Below are 16,150 nucleotides of genomic sequence, written 5' to 3'. Positions count from 1 at the left end.
TTTCCCTAAGAGTGGGTACACTACACAGTATATAATAAATACATAATAATTGAAGGAACTATATGTTCAATATATTGAGCAGAGCCCCCTCTATAACAAACAGCGGGGGCTCTCCCTGCCTGAGCCTCTGGTGGTGAGGCAAGGAGGGTAGACCTCTCATGAGTTGGGGCTTCTAGAAACTACACCAGATCTTTCAGGCTTAGTCTCAGTTGCTGCAACACACACAGTGGATGCTGAAGTCCTTATCTACAACTTTCTGGTAATGCCTGCTCTCTCTACTGCTCAATTTCTATCCTTAATTTGTGTTATGTTGAACTTGAAAATTGCCCAGAGAGCAGGGTCTATAGTTCTAAATACAGAAAGAGATGTAGTTTAAATGGACTAACAAAAGTCACTATGTAGAGTCAGATTAGCAGATCATCGTGTACACGCAAAAATCTTTTTGAAGGAATTCGTACCCTTAGATCAGAAAATGCATTGGCTTTGTGAATCTGGGTTTTTGTATTTGTAACTGGTTCAACTACAGATAGAGAATCAACTCACATTCTCAGTGTCCTGGGTGATTTCCTAACCATCCTACTATCTAATCATATAGTTGTTCATTATAAAGCTGGACATTTTTTACTGTTTCATATACATGAAATTGGAGATGCAGAGAGTTTAGCCACAGATCACAGGACGGGAAGAGTCACTAAGTCTGTATTTCAAGTGCATCTCTCTGACTTCCTTTTTTACTGTTCCTTCTTTAGTTTTGCTTTGCAATATATCAATATAGGAAAAATGAAAGAATAGTGACTACTATTTACTAGGCTCCAATGGGGTGATTGGCAGCAAGCTGCATGTTACATACATATTATTTATAATCATCTTCCATGATGAGTAATTTTATTCTCACCTTGCATATGGGGCAACTGAGGCTTAGCTCCTAAGTGATGGAATCTGCATGCCTGTCTGACCCTAAAGCTCAGAGTCCTCTAAGACTGTGTGTGTGTGTGTGTGTGTGTGTGTATGTGTGTGTGTACACACATGCACACACGCACACATGCAAGCACACACACACACAGACCTCCCCGGGCAGATTTACCCTGGCAGTTAACGTTGAGATTCCAATTCTCTCAATCACCAAGGCAAGTTGCTGACTTGCTTTACTCCTCCTGGGTTTAGCGAGCGTGGGATTGTGGATGGAAAACAGGGACCGGCCCTTCTCATGTGTCCTTCTGGCTCCACTGCATCCTTATGTGTTCTCCGGCATAAGTTGCTCAGTATTCAGCATGAGTTCATCAGGGGTCCTTGCAATGAGTTTAGGTTTTAACGAAAGGATTAAAATAATCTAGAGTCACAGAGCAGAGAAATGATCAGGCTTTCATTTTTCTTATGAGCCTCCTGATTACCTTAAGAGGAAATTTTCATTTTGGCAAGAGTTTACCTTTAATGAAATTTTCCAGTCTCCCTTGTAATAAGTGGAGAGTTGGGCCTCAGGCTGGTGGTAGGATCTAGCGAGACAACTCACATTGTTTTGTTGGGGTTGCTTTTATTTTTATAGTTACCTTCTCTTTATGATCACATTCCTGGTTCTTAATTTATGGTAGTACTACAAAAGTTCCCTTTTAATTAAAAAAAAAGTTTACTTGAATGAAAAAGTGAATTGTTTGGCAGAAGTAAGGTTTGATTTTATTTTTCTTTATTTGGCAAAGGCATGCAGTTCAATAGCACTGGAACATGTCGTAAGAGTAATTGATTAGTAAACAAAAAGGCAGGTGGTGTGAGCATATGTCAGATTTTAGATGAGGACCACAGATATGGCAACACTGGAAAGGCGGTCCATGAAGGAGGGAGATTTAGGGAACATTTTTAGGGTGTTTGTCTCCTACTGCCTAGCTTCTTACTGGGATCGCAGACACCACCCTACCCCACTGCTTTTGTTTAATTTGGCATTTACGATAAGTCTTGCACATTGGAAGACTGTGGCCTCCCTCCTCCAATGTTACAGCTTGGATTGAATATTTATTAACTACCCAGGGAACATAAGACTGTTTGAGGGCACTTGAGTTGATCTGTATCCACGGAATGAGTCCTCATCGTATTGAAGTGGAAAAGTAATTCATAAGGGATGACAGGACCTTATCAAGAACAGATAGAGGCAAATCCTTAGTCTAGTGAGAGGATAAAGTGCCCAGGAAGGTGCAGTCAGCAAATAAAAACAATTTTCGATCCTGGTAAATGAAGGGGGAAACGTGGCATTCAGGATTCACAAGAACAATCCACACAGCCGTGCCCGGTGCTCCAGGAAAGCAGGCTGACCAGAGATTTCATTTGTTCATAGCAATGTCATGAGAAAAAGCAGAGTGCACATGTGATTGTAAATGGCAGCTGGCTGTTAATTTCGGGTTAGGGTATAAAAGGGAGTGGTGCCCTCTGTGGCTTACCAGACAGTAAATACTCCAGGTGAAGAGGCTGCTCGGCTCTAGTAGATTGTGGACACGTAAGGATGAAGGACCCATGACCAGATCTTCTGATTTTCCAAGAAAAGCCCAATATCTACGTTTTTAATGTGAAATCTTCCTATTATCCATTTTTAAACTGGGCTATTTGTCTTTTTTGTTATTGAGTTTGATTATTGAATTATAAGGGTTCTTTATGTATTCTGGGTAGAAGTTTCCTTATCCCATATATGATTTGAAAATACTTTCTCCATTTCTGTGGATAGCCTTTTTACATTTTAGATGGAATTGTTTGCAGCACAAAAGTTTTTGTTGTTGTTGTTGTTTTTTAATTTGGTCCAATTTATTTTTTTCTTTTATTGCTTGTTCTTTTATTGTCATATCTAAGAATACATTGCCTACACTCAAAGTCTCAAAGATTTGCTTCGATGTTTTCTTTTAAGAGTCATATATTGTTGGCTCAAATATTTAAGTCTGTGATACATTTTGAGTTAATTTTTGCGTGTGGTGCAAGATAAGGCTTCACCTTTATACTTTTGCATGTGGCTAACCCGTTGTCCCAACACCATTTGTTGAAAACACTGTTCACTCCTCATTGAATTGTCTAGGTACTTCATAGTGATTTGGACCCTCCGGTGCCTCTTTGTGATGGTCTGCTTGGATACTTTCATTATGTCAGGGTGTATTAATTATCTCATCTAGCAAAAAATAAGGTTCTACCAAAGAAGTCCTACTCTTGTGTCTGCCTTTTTCACTCTCTGCATTGACCTTAACTCTGTGACAAGGGACAGGTAACTCTTAAAGAGGATGGAACTTCAGGATACAAGGCTAAGCTGTAAAAACAACTTACTCTTTAATAGAGTAAGTTGCTTTTAATAGACTTTCTCATACGTTGTATATAAGTGACTTGGATAATCATAACTTAAATAGAGCTGATTCTAGTAGAGTCTGTTGCATTGCACATCTGAGCTGGGCTCTGAGAAAAGGCATTCTCCCTTCTTGGATATGTTTGTATAGACCCACATATAAAACACACACACACACACACACACACACACACACACACACACAGTGTCCCCTGGTGTGCAAAATCATCTCCAGTTGAGAACTGCTGATATAAATATGGTTTTATAGAGATAAATAGATAGATATAGATATAGATGTAAAGATATGTACTCATAATATATTCATACACACATACACACACACACACACACACACACACACACACACACAGCTTTAAATTCAGCATGGGCAGCTACTGCTTTCTGACACTGGTATAGTTTTCTGAATGAATGGGCTTTCAAGAGGGAAACTTACTGCACAGCCTTTTTTCAACTTGATGAAAATCTGATTTTTTTGCCCCCTGCAGTGGCCATTTGTCATCATAACTGCAACTAGGAATACCATGTTCTTTTCTTTCCTTTCTCTGGAGAAATTGCAAAAGTTTACATCCATTGTATAAAATGTCACCCAGTCAATTTTATCAATTATTAAGGAAAATTCTTTAATCTTCATATAGACTCGAGCATTCAAGTGTAGCCAGAGAAGTCGTTTGGTGCATATTCATCCAGGCTTTTTATTTATTTGTTATTTTGTAGTAAGTTTTCTTTTAACATCTTGGAGTATACCAGTCAATTTTATCAATTATTAAGGAAAATTCTTTAATCTTCATATAGACTCGAGCATTCAAGTGTAGCCAGAGAAGTCGTTTGGTGCATATTCATCCAGGCTTTTTATTTATTTGTTATTTTGTAGTAAGTTTTCTTTTAACATCTTTATTGGAGTATAATTGCTTTACAGTGGTGTGTTCGTTTCTGCTGTATAACAAAGTGAGTCAGCTATATGCATACATATATCCCCACATCCCCTCCCTCTTGCATCTCCCTAGTAAGGTTTGTCAGTTGTATACCCCAAAGCCATCCTGTCCTCTCCCTTTCTTTCTCTACCTCCCATACCCACCTAGAAAAGCCAGATCCTCAATATTGCAGCCTCCCTTACAACTAGGGACCCTGTCCCCTGTCAGTTCTGGCTGATAAGGCATCAAGAAGTCCATAGAAAGTATGGGCAGATTTTCTTCCAGTTTAATAGGAGAAATCACATAAAAAGCTCATCTTTTGCTGTGCTATTGCCTGCTTCTTGCCTTTGGATATTGTGTTGATGACTGGAGCCACCATGGTCACCTTGGTACCAGGAGGTGAATCCTTAGGATGTTAAGTCTGTTGGACTAAGGGTGGTGGAACAGAAAGGTGGGAAGAGCTTGGGTCCTTGAGAGCCTCTGAGAGTTGCTGAGAAAGCCCAGGACTGTCAATTCTCTGGATTTTTTGTTTAAGACATAATTAATATCCTGACAGGTATGGCCACTGTTGGTCAGGTTTGGCTTTCTGCAACTTGTAGCTAAAGGCATCTTTACAGATGTGTCTGCACACATCCAAACACATACATATTCACATATTTACATGCTCATACATTTTCTTTATGCAGTCCATATGTCCACAGATATGGAGGGTTTTTGAACGTGGCCAGATTGCACATAATTTTTAACTTGCTTTTAAATTCCCATGTATGCTAAGACATCTTCTCTTGTCTGGAGATAAAATTTTAACTTACTATTTTGAATGACTACACATTATATTAAGTATGGATGTGGTTTATCCAACCATTCTCCTACTAATTAACATTTCGGTTGACTTTATCGCCCATTACAAGTAATGGTGCAGTCAACATCATACAACCAATATTCTTGCCGTCTCCCAGCAATTAATCTTTAGAGAATAAACAGAGAAGATGAGATGGGTCTATACAAAGATGATTATCCCAGGATTAAGCATAATGGCAAAAAATTAGAAACACCTTAAATGTCAATATAATAGGACTTATTAAATAAATTATGATATATACATATGATCAAACAGTATGTGGCCATTCAGAATGATGGTTTTTAAGAATATTTTTAGTGTCAAAAGAAAATTTCACAATAAAAGAAAGAAAGCCATATATCAAAACCATAAGGTATTATCGTATTTATTATATTTACAGCATAGGGTGAAAACCTGAAGACCTATCTACAAATGTTGTCAAACCCAAGTCCTTGTGCCCGACACACAGGGAAGCCAAAAAACCAAAATGTCAGAGTTTGGAGCTAAGAAAGATTTATTGCAGGACCAAGCAAGGAGAACGGGTGGCTTATGCTCAAAAGACCCAAACTTCCCAATAGTTTTCAGGGAAAGGTCTTTATAGGCAAAACTTGGGGGAAGGGCTGCAGGGTGTGTGACCTTCCTCTCATTGGTTGGTGGGGAGGTAACAGGGTGGTGTTCCAGGAATCTCAATTATCAGTCTTCTGGTTCCAACCAATCTGGGGTCAAGTGCTTGTGCTCAGCCTGAAGTCACCATCCTCCACCTGGGTGGGGCCCTTCCTTCCTGGAGAGATCTGTCAGATTGTTATGCACACGCCCCAGGCAGGAAGACTGGGACCGCCCCATGCTGCACTGTTGTTTCTTGATGCCTTTCCTTTGTTTCTGCATTCCCTCACTCCTCTAATTAGTAGCTGACTCTGCCCTTTGTAACCCAGGGAAGGTCTAGGAGTCTGAAACCTTTTTCCCACAGATAAGAAATGGGGGACACAGAAAGGCTTTTGTGCTTCGGAGGCCCCCACAGGGTCCTGCTGGGTTTCAAAAATGTTAATGGTGGTTCTCTCTGGGAGATGATGAATACTTATAAATGTTTTCCTTTATACCAGTCTATATGTCCCAAATAATCTGACGTGAATGTTTGGCATTCTGCATGGCCTTGTAGTGAGTAATTTTACTCTTCCGACCCGGTGTTCACATCAAAGCATGTTTCAAATCACTGTACAGAACCTGAGTACTGTTGACTGCACTGTTCTTGCTGCCCTACAGAAGTTTAAATAAGGCAAATCTGCATTTGTTGAATCCATTTTAAATTTGCAATCGGCCGGAGGTCCTCTAGTGGTTATATGTAATTGTGACTCCGGACATAGAAGTAGCATCTTCTTTTAGAAACAGAATTTGAGTTTCAATGACCTCAAGCTAATCAAGATCTTCCCCAAATATTTTCCAGTCCCAGACTTTTCCTTGCTTGTGAGTTAGTCCTCTGGGGTTATGCACCATCCATCTCAGAATCCCCTGCTTACCTCAGAATAACAAGGAACCTTTACACACAAACACAGAACTACTAAGCAACACACCTAAGAGGCTCAGATACTAATGAGGCAGCTGGAGAGCCTAATGGTTAGGAACTTCCATTCTCCAGCCAGCAGGGGGCCTCCTACCACTTATTACCTGCAGAGACTCATCTTTTGCCTACATAAATTGTGCTAATCATAGTATCCTTTTATCTTAGTCCACTCAGACTGCTCAAAAATACTGTAGAGTAAGTGGCTTATGAACAGCAATTCCTTTCTCATGGTTCTGGAGGCTGGAAGTCCAAGATCAAGGCACAGGCAGATTTGGTGCCTGGGGGGGGCCCCATTTCTTGTTCATAGAGCTGTCTTCTTACTGTGTCCTCAGATGACAGAGGGAGCTCTCTGGGGTCTCTTTTATAAGGGCACTAATCCCAATTATGAGGGTTCCACCCTCATGACCTAATCATCTCCCAAAGACCCCACCTCCTGATACCATCACATTGGCTCTTAGGATTTCAGCATATAAATTTGGTCAGGGGACACAAACATTCAGTCCAAAACACCCCTAACAGGTGCCACTGATACTACTCAGTGTCAGTATGGCAGAGTGGTTAAGAGCAGGTCTGTACAGGGTCAAATCCCAGCTGCTTACCTCCTAGCTAGGTCATCTTGAGCAGGTACTTTAACACAGCTCTCACATCTGCATTTTTCAGATGCAGGTAACAAGAACTCTTAGCCTATGGAGCTGCGAACGTTCAATGCGTTACCGCTCGTAAAGCAACTAGATCGATACCTAGCATATAGTAGGTGTTCAATTAGTGTCACTAAGTGTCAGTCCATGACATTGACTAAGAGAATGCAAGCACAGTGTTGAACACGACCCAAGCACGTAGTACTGTATGCAAAATGTTATTATATCATCATCTTCCCCCCAAAAGTCCAACACCTGGCTGTCATTGCTGAGGTGTTGGTACAATCAGGAAAGGAGTTTGGGGGTCCCTTCCTTGGCTCTCTGGTCTCATTTTTCTAATCTCCCTCATAGGATCCGTGACCCAAGTTGGTGGGACACAGACTCTGGTTACTTTTCAGTTCCTCTCCAAGACAGATTTTTCTTGAAATGAATGATGGTGCTGATGGACAGGACATCCAGCAGACAGAATTCCTGGAGCTTTTGTTCTCCTTCCTCCCCACGCCCCTGTCAGGAGGCCGCTCTGCTTAGCGGCCTGTCACATGTTCTGTTACAATCATGTTTTAACAATCATGTTTTATTATAGCTTTCAAAAGATGACCTCTCGTTCTGCACATTCCTGTTTATAGAGGACTTCAGGCATTCTGAAAGGAAACAGATAGCAGAGTCTCCAAACCCTCTATTTGCTTCAGCTGATAACTGCTCTGGCCAGAGACGAACACTGCGGTGATTACAAGACGTAATTTACTACAAAAGACAGTTAATATTACTTACAAACCTGTCATCAGTTCTGGGGAACTCAGAGCCGAAAAAAGGAATAGGACAAATCTGAATCCACCTAAATATTTCGGTCTGATAGAATTACAAGTTTATAGATTTACCATTTAAGAAACAGCCCCGTTATGAAACATTTGTCCTCGCAGACAGACAATGTAAGTAACAAGGAAGATTATATCCCTTTATGTGGATCAAGGACACAGGCAGTGTGAGAAAGAAAAGAAAACAAAAATCCCTTCAGGGGAACTTAAATGTTGCTCATGTGAATTATACCTGGGGCTATTAACTGGGGAATTAGATTTGTGAAAAAGCCTCTAATACGACTACACAAAGTTCCTCAGGTGATGCTCTGAATCAGAAAAATGTGTGAAAATACAGCTTCTTAAATGTGATTATAGTCAGAGCTGTAGTTACTCCCCGAGAAAGGGCATTGAAAGTAGAGGAATGAAAGAAAAAAAAAAATGTTTTAAAACTTTTGTGTCAGACCAGAAATTATAGAGTAGCCACAGCTTAGGGATTTAAATAACCCCTTTAGCCCAATTCTGAAGCCTTTGTGCTTTAAACTGAAGAAAAGAAAGGAATTAGAGATTCAATTTAGGACTTTTTTTTTTGGATTATGAAATGGAGGAGTCATTTTGACCGACTAATTGAGCAAGGATATGATTGCAACTTGGGTTATCATTTGGAAGATACGGCTTTGGCATTTAAGCTGCTTTGGGGGTACCTTCTCTGATGGGCTTTCATGAGAGTTTCTTGTTCCGTTGCTTATTATTTACTGGAGATTAAGGTGAGAGTTTTGGGGCTTTTGTTGGTAGCATGGTCAGTGCTGAGAGGGTCATGAATCAGTCTTTGGCACTTCCCTTCCCTCCTGTAGGGACCCTGAGGGAATTCCAGATGCAGGGAGCAATACTAGGATAGAAATCTCAGGAACACTCCGTAGTAGCTTTGTGAGCACTCCATCCCCGAAGTCAGCTTTGGTACAAAGCTTTAAGGAGATTTTTTTTAGTCTTCCTCCTGTCCCCAGCCTGAGCCTTTGGATCAGGTCACACAGGCACAGGCACAGGTATGTACACAGAGAGATGAGATCAGGTCTGTAGAAGGGGCTTCATCTTAACTTGCCCTCCCAGATGTATTTGTTGAGGACAAGAGAAAGAAAGTAGAAAAGATGTGGTTGGGTTTTACCCAAGTAGCACATGTTAGAGAGGCCAAGGATCATGCCTTTTAAAGCACAGTGACCTTGCTATCCGTATTTAAAACGGATAACCAACAAGGACCTACGGTATAGCACAGGGAAAGCTGCTCAATATTCTGTAACAACCTAAATGGGAAAAGAATTTGAGAAAGAATAGATACATGTATCTGTATAACTGAATCACTTTGCTGTGCACCTGAAACTAACACAACATTGTTAGCCAACTATACTCCAATATAAAATAAAAAGTTAAAATTAAAAAAAAAAAAAAGCACAGTGACCTTGCCAGCTGGTCACATCATTAACTTAGACTCTTCAGATAAACAGCTATTCTCTCCTAAGGCGAGGGACAGGGGACCAAGAAGTAAAGTGAAAACAAACAGGGCTTGACAGGGGGAGAGGAATGGATTCCATTTCCCTTCATTGTTTATTTCTTAAGCTCTTTGTTGGACATTTGTATATTTTCTTGGGAGAAATACCTATTCAAATGCTTTGCCCATTTTTAAATTGGGTTTGGTGGTGGTTGTTGAGTTTTAGGAGTTCTTTATATATTCTGCACCTCAGTTCCATATCAGATATAGGACTTAGAAATACTTTCTCCCATTCTGTGATTGCCTTTTCACTCTGTCCTTAGTGTCCTTTGATGCACAAAAGTTGTAAATTTTGATAAAGTCCAGCGTGTCTGTTTCTTTCTGTTTGTTTTCTTTTTCTTGCCTGTGTTTCTGGTCCTAAACTGTTTAGGAAAACAGCAGCAAACTGTTATTTGCCTGAATCCAGGGTGCTCTCTCCAGAACAGGAAGGGAAGTTCAGCTAAATCTCATGATTCAGCGGTTAGACCTCCAGCTGGCAGGGGAGATGATCAGTGTGTGCTGAAACCCAACCGCTGACCCCCAAGATGCCATGATGTTCTTGCAAGAAGGCCACCGGCAGGGGGAATGCACATGATGCTGGGTTGCCAGGCTGGGACTCCTGGGAGAAGCTTCTCTCATCCAGTTCCACTGGCTTCTCTCCAAGGTGGTCAGGGACTCACTGATGCATGGACAGCTCATATGTTCATCTGTGAACCACATCCGCTCTTAAGAGGAGTTGGAAATGCATTTCTCCTGATTCCACTCGCTGTTTTCTCCCGTCTGTGGGTTTCTGTCGCCATCATTCAGCACTTAGAAAATTGTCGAATCTTAGAACAAAAAGACAACTGAAGCCCACCCCCATAATGTGCAACTAAAAATCACTGAAGCCTGGAGTGGTTAAGACTCCTGCCCAAATTCCTGTAACTAAAGAGCAATAAAACCAGAGCTGGATACTAGAAATCCTGACTCAAGACAGTGCTCTTCAAGGAGCCTCACCATTTCGTTAAGTGTTTGCTTAGCCTCATACTCTAGTCTCCATCCTAGTGGCAAAAAAATAAAAAGAGTTGCAAATGGAAAATAATCCTTGCCACTGTGGTCTGAGTTGAATTATTGTTTCAATATGCGATTATCTAAAGAGTGGGCACTGGAAGGTCTGAATCACAGCATGCCTTAGGGCATAAGCCTCATGAACTCGAAGGTCCCAGGGCTAAGCTTGGAGCAGAACACAGCAGTTTAAAGGGTCAAGTGGCTGCCTGGGAATGCAGCCCCAAATTGCCAGAGCTTCTGATTTTTTTCGAGAGAACACAGAAATTAGATTCTTGTATGAAACATCTCAATTTTTTAATTTAAATTTTTAAAGGGATCAATTTAAAAGCTCTAGTCTGAAAGCCTGTAAGAAAGCAAAAAGATCTGTGCAATGAATATGGACCGTTGATTTAAGATCCTTGCTCTTACAGCTAGACCTGTGTTTCTCAACATTCACACACATTGGAATCATCTGGAGAGCCTTCTAGAAAATGCCAGTGTTTCAGTCAGCCCGACTCCAGACTAATGCATCAGAGTCTCTTGGGGTGGGTTCTGGGCATTAGGACTGGTTACAGCTCCCCGGGTGATTGTAAAGTACAACAGGGTTAAGGACCTCTGGGCTCAAGGCAGTGTCGGCAGACAGGATCCTCTGCTTCTCACCTCTTTCCCATCAGTCAGGACATCTGGACTGTGATTGCTGGACATCAGGATGGCCCTAATTTTAGGGTTCACATCTGGGTAATTGGCTGCATTTCTTGTTTCTTGTCCTTTTGGGGGGCATTTTATAGGCACAGACAGATGTCCCTTTCACTTCATTTGCCATGTGACCCTTCTGGAAAGTTTCATTCCCCAACTTTGTGATTTATCCCATCTCTGGAGCAAGTGGGCTCTTCAGTGAAGTTTGTTTGTAGCTTCTTAACTTTGATCTCCTTTTTATCTCTTAGCCTTGGGGTTTCTCCAGCCAGAGAGGATGCTTTGCCCAGCTGCCTTTGGTCTTGTGAATTCGCAGCCTTGCCCTTGAAACACCGGGAGCCCCTGTTGGTTCTTGTGAGCCCTTGAAATCTCCTGTTCTGGACCCATCTGTTTCTGCCTTGACTCCTTGCTGTTTGTACAAACACTCCCCTCGCCTTTCCATGCCAGCTTTTTGGAGTCACTGAGATAACCCCAGCAAGCCTTACAGGAAGAAAAAAAAATTAGTATGGACCGGAAACTACCAAAGGACAAGATGATCTTTAAAGTGGCTTTTATTTCCCAAAACTCTATGAATCTTGTCATTGATTTTGTCATTTGTGATGACAGCATTTTGGTCATATAAGAAAGTATCCTTAATTTTTAGTGGTACAAACTAATTAGGAAGTAGAAGTGAAATGATATGAACTCTGGAGTTGCTTCAAGCATCTTCAATATTTTATTATACACACACACATCAAATTCTAAGGTCTATGTGATTCCAAGATTTTATGATTCTTTCTTTCTTGTCACTTAATCTGCTTAAGAATGATGTCACTGCCAAAGAAATGAGTGGAACATCTTTTAAAAATGCATGAGTCATTTCATGATACAGTTAACCAGTCCAATTAGGAAAATAAAAAAGAGAGAAAATAACATCCACAATTTCATCTTCGTAAAACAACTAATATTAGCTCTTACAGTTAGCCCTCTGGCATTGTTTCCATTGTTTTACATACAGTTTGGGTTTCTGCTATATTTACTGATGATATTATCAAGCACAGACTGTGGACTGGGTCTTGCATTGTGGCCATATCAGCTTTCTAGCTGCTTTGAATTTACAATCATCAATAAGCCCTGAAGAGGGAAACCAGAAGTGACAGCATTTTGCCCAAATGCAATCATCCAGTGGATTTGTCATTGGAGTGAATCTCTTGCTCTTGGTTGTGCACCTTATAATGCTAAGTGTATTTCTAGTAACTCAGGAATACAAGTGTTGGGGAGAAAGAAAGTCAGAGACTTAAAGAGGTAAACAGAACCTGAGGTTGGGGATTATGTAAGGTATTGCTTCTTATTCTCCTTGCATACCATTGCATCAGAAAGCCCTCTCTGCCCAGAATTCACACATCTAGGCAAATGGTTACCTTGAGGACTCTAGGGTACCACATTGCTACACTGGCTGTACATTTTGAAGTCTATCTCAGGTCACTGCATTCAAGACCTACTGAATCCTAATCCCTAAGAGGGGAACTCAGGATTCTGGATTTTTAGCAGGCTCCCCAGAGAATCTGTAGGTGGCCTGTCCAGCACCCATCTGACTAAGCATTGGGTGACTATCGGAAAGATGTTGGAATAGACTTTGAATCTTCCAGAAACAGTTCTGTTTAATTGCTACAATAATTAGTAAGCAGTTGTGTTTATTACAGTTACAATGGAATGGAAGTCTTAGCTTTGATATCCAGATCCTTGAAAATTAAGCATTATTATATAATAATTCATTTAATATGTTACTGTCATCAGATAAACATTTCCCAGTCGTTGTAAGCAATTAGGAGCCATTCTCTCTCTTCCCCCACCTCCCTCCCTCCCTCCCTCCCTCTTCATTTGAACAAGAGCTACTTCCTCCTTAGCCGGAGCACAGACATACTTAATGCCAAATTGTAACAAAATATATGTTATTACAGAATAAGATTTTACTATTAATTCCTCAGAAGCAAAAAAAAGTGGGGAGGAGGTTATAAGGGGCTTTGTTAGTTTTCATCTACCTGAATATGATGCCCATCTTTGACCTCTTAGAGGTGTGTGTCAAAGCTCCTGGCCCACTCCTGACTCTGGTACTCATACATCAACATCCTTTTTCATGACATAAGACTCCACAACGCGCGTGGTTTTTCACAGTCGTGTCCCACTGTTCCAGAAAACTGCCAGAGGACACTCAGAGCTGTCCTCTCTCTTCCTCTGCTCTCGTTCCTATCTCAGAGAAGGATGCTTCTTGGGGTACCTTGCCTGTGGCTTTTGGGTGCATTTAGACAATGGGAGGTATAGGTGGAAAACTTGAGCTCGGGAGAAGCCAGGGCTTATTTTTCCCTCTCTCTGCTTCTTGGAGTGTCTCCAGATGCTCCCTCAGCACCCTTCTCCATAGTCCCAGCTCCCCTGGGCAGTGTCTACCATGGCAGGTGGCCCTGGCTCCTGAGCTCTGAAGACACCCCCGGTTCCCATTGACCTTCAGTTTCAAGGATTGTGGCCGCTTTTGAAGACTCCAGTTTCTGTGTTCTCTCACCATCCCCTCTTTGCCTCTTTGACTCTTCCCAATTCCCTGGGTTAAATTCCTTTTGTTTAAAAAGCCTAGAATAGTTTCTGTTTCTTGCATTACCTTGATATCTACCTCTGAAAAAGCACTCCCTCTTGTATACAAAAGCTTATAGATCTAGGTATTATCACTGGTAAGAATATACTCATTTAAAAAAATTTAATAAACATTTATTTTGGAATAATTTCAGGCTTACCGTAAGTTTAGGTTTATATACCCCTCCCCAGTTTTCCCCTAATATAGACATTTTCCATCATCAGAGTTTGTTTATCAAAACTAAGAAACCAACTTTGCTACCATACTAACTGAACTCCGGATTTGATTCAGATTTCACCAGATTTTCCACTACTCTCCTTTTCTGTGTTCTAGGAGCCAGTCCAGGGCACCCCATTGCATGATCACCACATCTCCTTAACTTACTCTTGGCCACGACAGATTCTCAGTCTTCCCTTGTTTTTCATGACATTGACAGTTTTAAGTAGTAATGGTCAGGTATTATACAAAACGTCCCTGAATTTGGGTTTGTGTGATGTTCCTCTCATGATTAGATGTGAGTTATAGTTTTGGGGGGAGCAGACCACAGAGGTGAGGTGCCCTTCCCAGTACATCATGTTAGAAAGCACCTGGCATCCACACCTGGTTAAGGTGGCATCTGCCAGGTTTCTCCCCTGCGTGGGTACCATTTCCCTCCTTTCCATACATGATGTTTTGAATGCAGGTAACCAAGTCCAGCCCACACTCAGGGTGAGGGGAAGTAAGTGGAAGGGGTTTTATCTAGATCTCTGTATTATTTGGAAATTTTAGTAAAGAATATTTGTCTCTGGCTTCCCTGGTGGCGCAGTGGTTGAGAGTCTGCCTGCCGATGCAGGGGACACGGGTTCGTACCCCGGTGTGGGAAGATCCCACATGCCGCGGAGCGGCTGGGCCCGTGAGCCATGGCCGCTGAGCCTGCGCGTCCGGAGCCTGTTGCTCCACAACGGGAGAGGCCACAACAGTGAGAGGCCCGCGTACCACAAAAAAAAAAAAAAAAAAAAAAGAAAGAGAGAATATTTGTCTCTTTTCTTTCATTTTTAACTTCAGTTATTTATATATATAAGTGTGGACTCATATCTAGTTGTTTTATACTTTGGGCTACAATCTCAAAGTATTTGTTGTTCAGATGGTCCAGCTTTGGCCAAGGGGAGCCCTTTCGTGTTGGCTCCTGTGTCCCTTTGACGTTCCGCCATCCCTTTGTGTTGTGAGAATTTCCTTATTTTCTGCACTAAAATATGGTGCATGCACATTTTGCTTCTCCTGTCCCTAGAAATCAGCTGTTTCTCCTAGGATAGGCCCAAATTTTCAAGTGACATTTCCCCCTCCTTTTGTGCCTTTCTTTATCACATTCACCAAAAGATGAAATAATGCATTTGTTCACTCAAGAAGTATTTATTGAGTAACAATTGTATGCCAGATAGTGGACTCCTCCAGTTACATGTTTTTGAATAGAACAAATACTGCCTCTGCTTTCAAAAATATTAAATAAATACACACACACACACACACACACACGTGTGTGTGTGTGTGTGTGCTGTATGTGCATGTGTTCATCTCTAATGAAATGTATTGGCTTCAGTAAGCTTCAGCGGTGCACTGTCACACAGCAGAAACCATTTTTACAAAGACCGTTGGGATTTCCATGGGGCTAGCGCAGTTAATTTCCTGGATGTTTGTTCCAGAGGAGTGTTTCCTTAAAACCAAAGGTCCAAACTACCAAACTCAATTTGACAAACCAAGTCCCCATGTGGCTCATGAGCAAAGAGATTGGAGGCGGGTGCTGATCTCAGCATCTGTGTGTGTTTTGGAATTCACGGGATAAATACCCTGATACAGGAGCTGTCAGGCCTGATTAATACTCCAGTCTCACGCTGCGTGTGCCTTAACCTCTAGGCGTTACACTTGCTGCCTGGGTCCCCCGTGAGGCATCCGTCAGCATCAGCTTTCCCGAAACTCCTCTGCTGAGTGTTTCTCCTCTGTGTCATATGTTTATTTGTCATCTTTGCCAAAGGATTTTCAGATTGAAAAATAATTTGCTACAAGGATGAACTTGGGAAAGGTGGGGAGCAATTTCGTGGGAATGACCACGGTGGGGGCCAGTTCATAACACACACAAAAAGTCCATCGAATAGTACATGGCACAAAAGAGCAGAGTAGCTTCTTTGTGAAGTGGGGCGGTTAGTAGGTTGAACCACCCCAAAACATGTAAATGATGACATCATTTCCATGGAAGGACAATT

Source organism: Lipotes vexillifer, unplaced genomic scaffold (genome assembly GCF_000442215.2).
Source record: "Lipotes vexillifer unplaced genomic scaffold, Lipotes_vexillifer_v1.1 scaffold94, whole genome shotgun sequence".
NCBI lineage: Eukaryota > Metazoa > Chordata > Mammalia > Artiodactyla > Lipotidae > Lipotes > Lipotes vexillifer.
The sequence above is the reverse complement of the archived record's forward strand: the minus strand, read 5'-3'. Positions refer to the sequence as shown.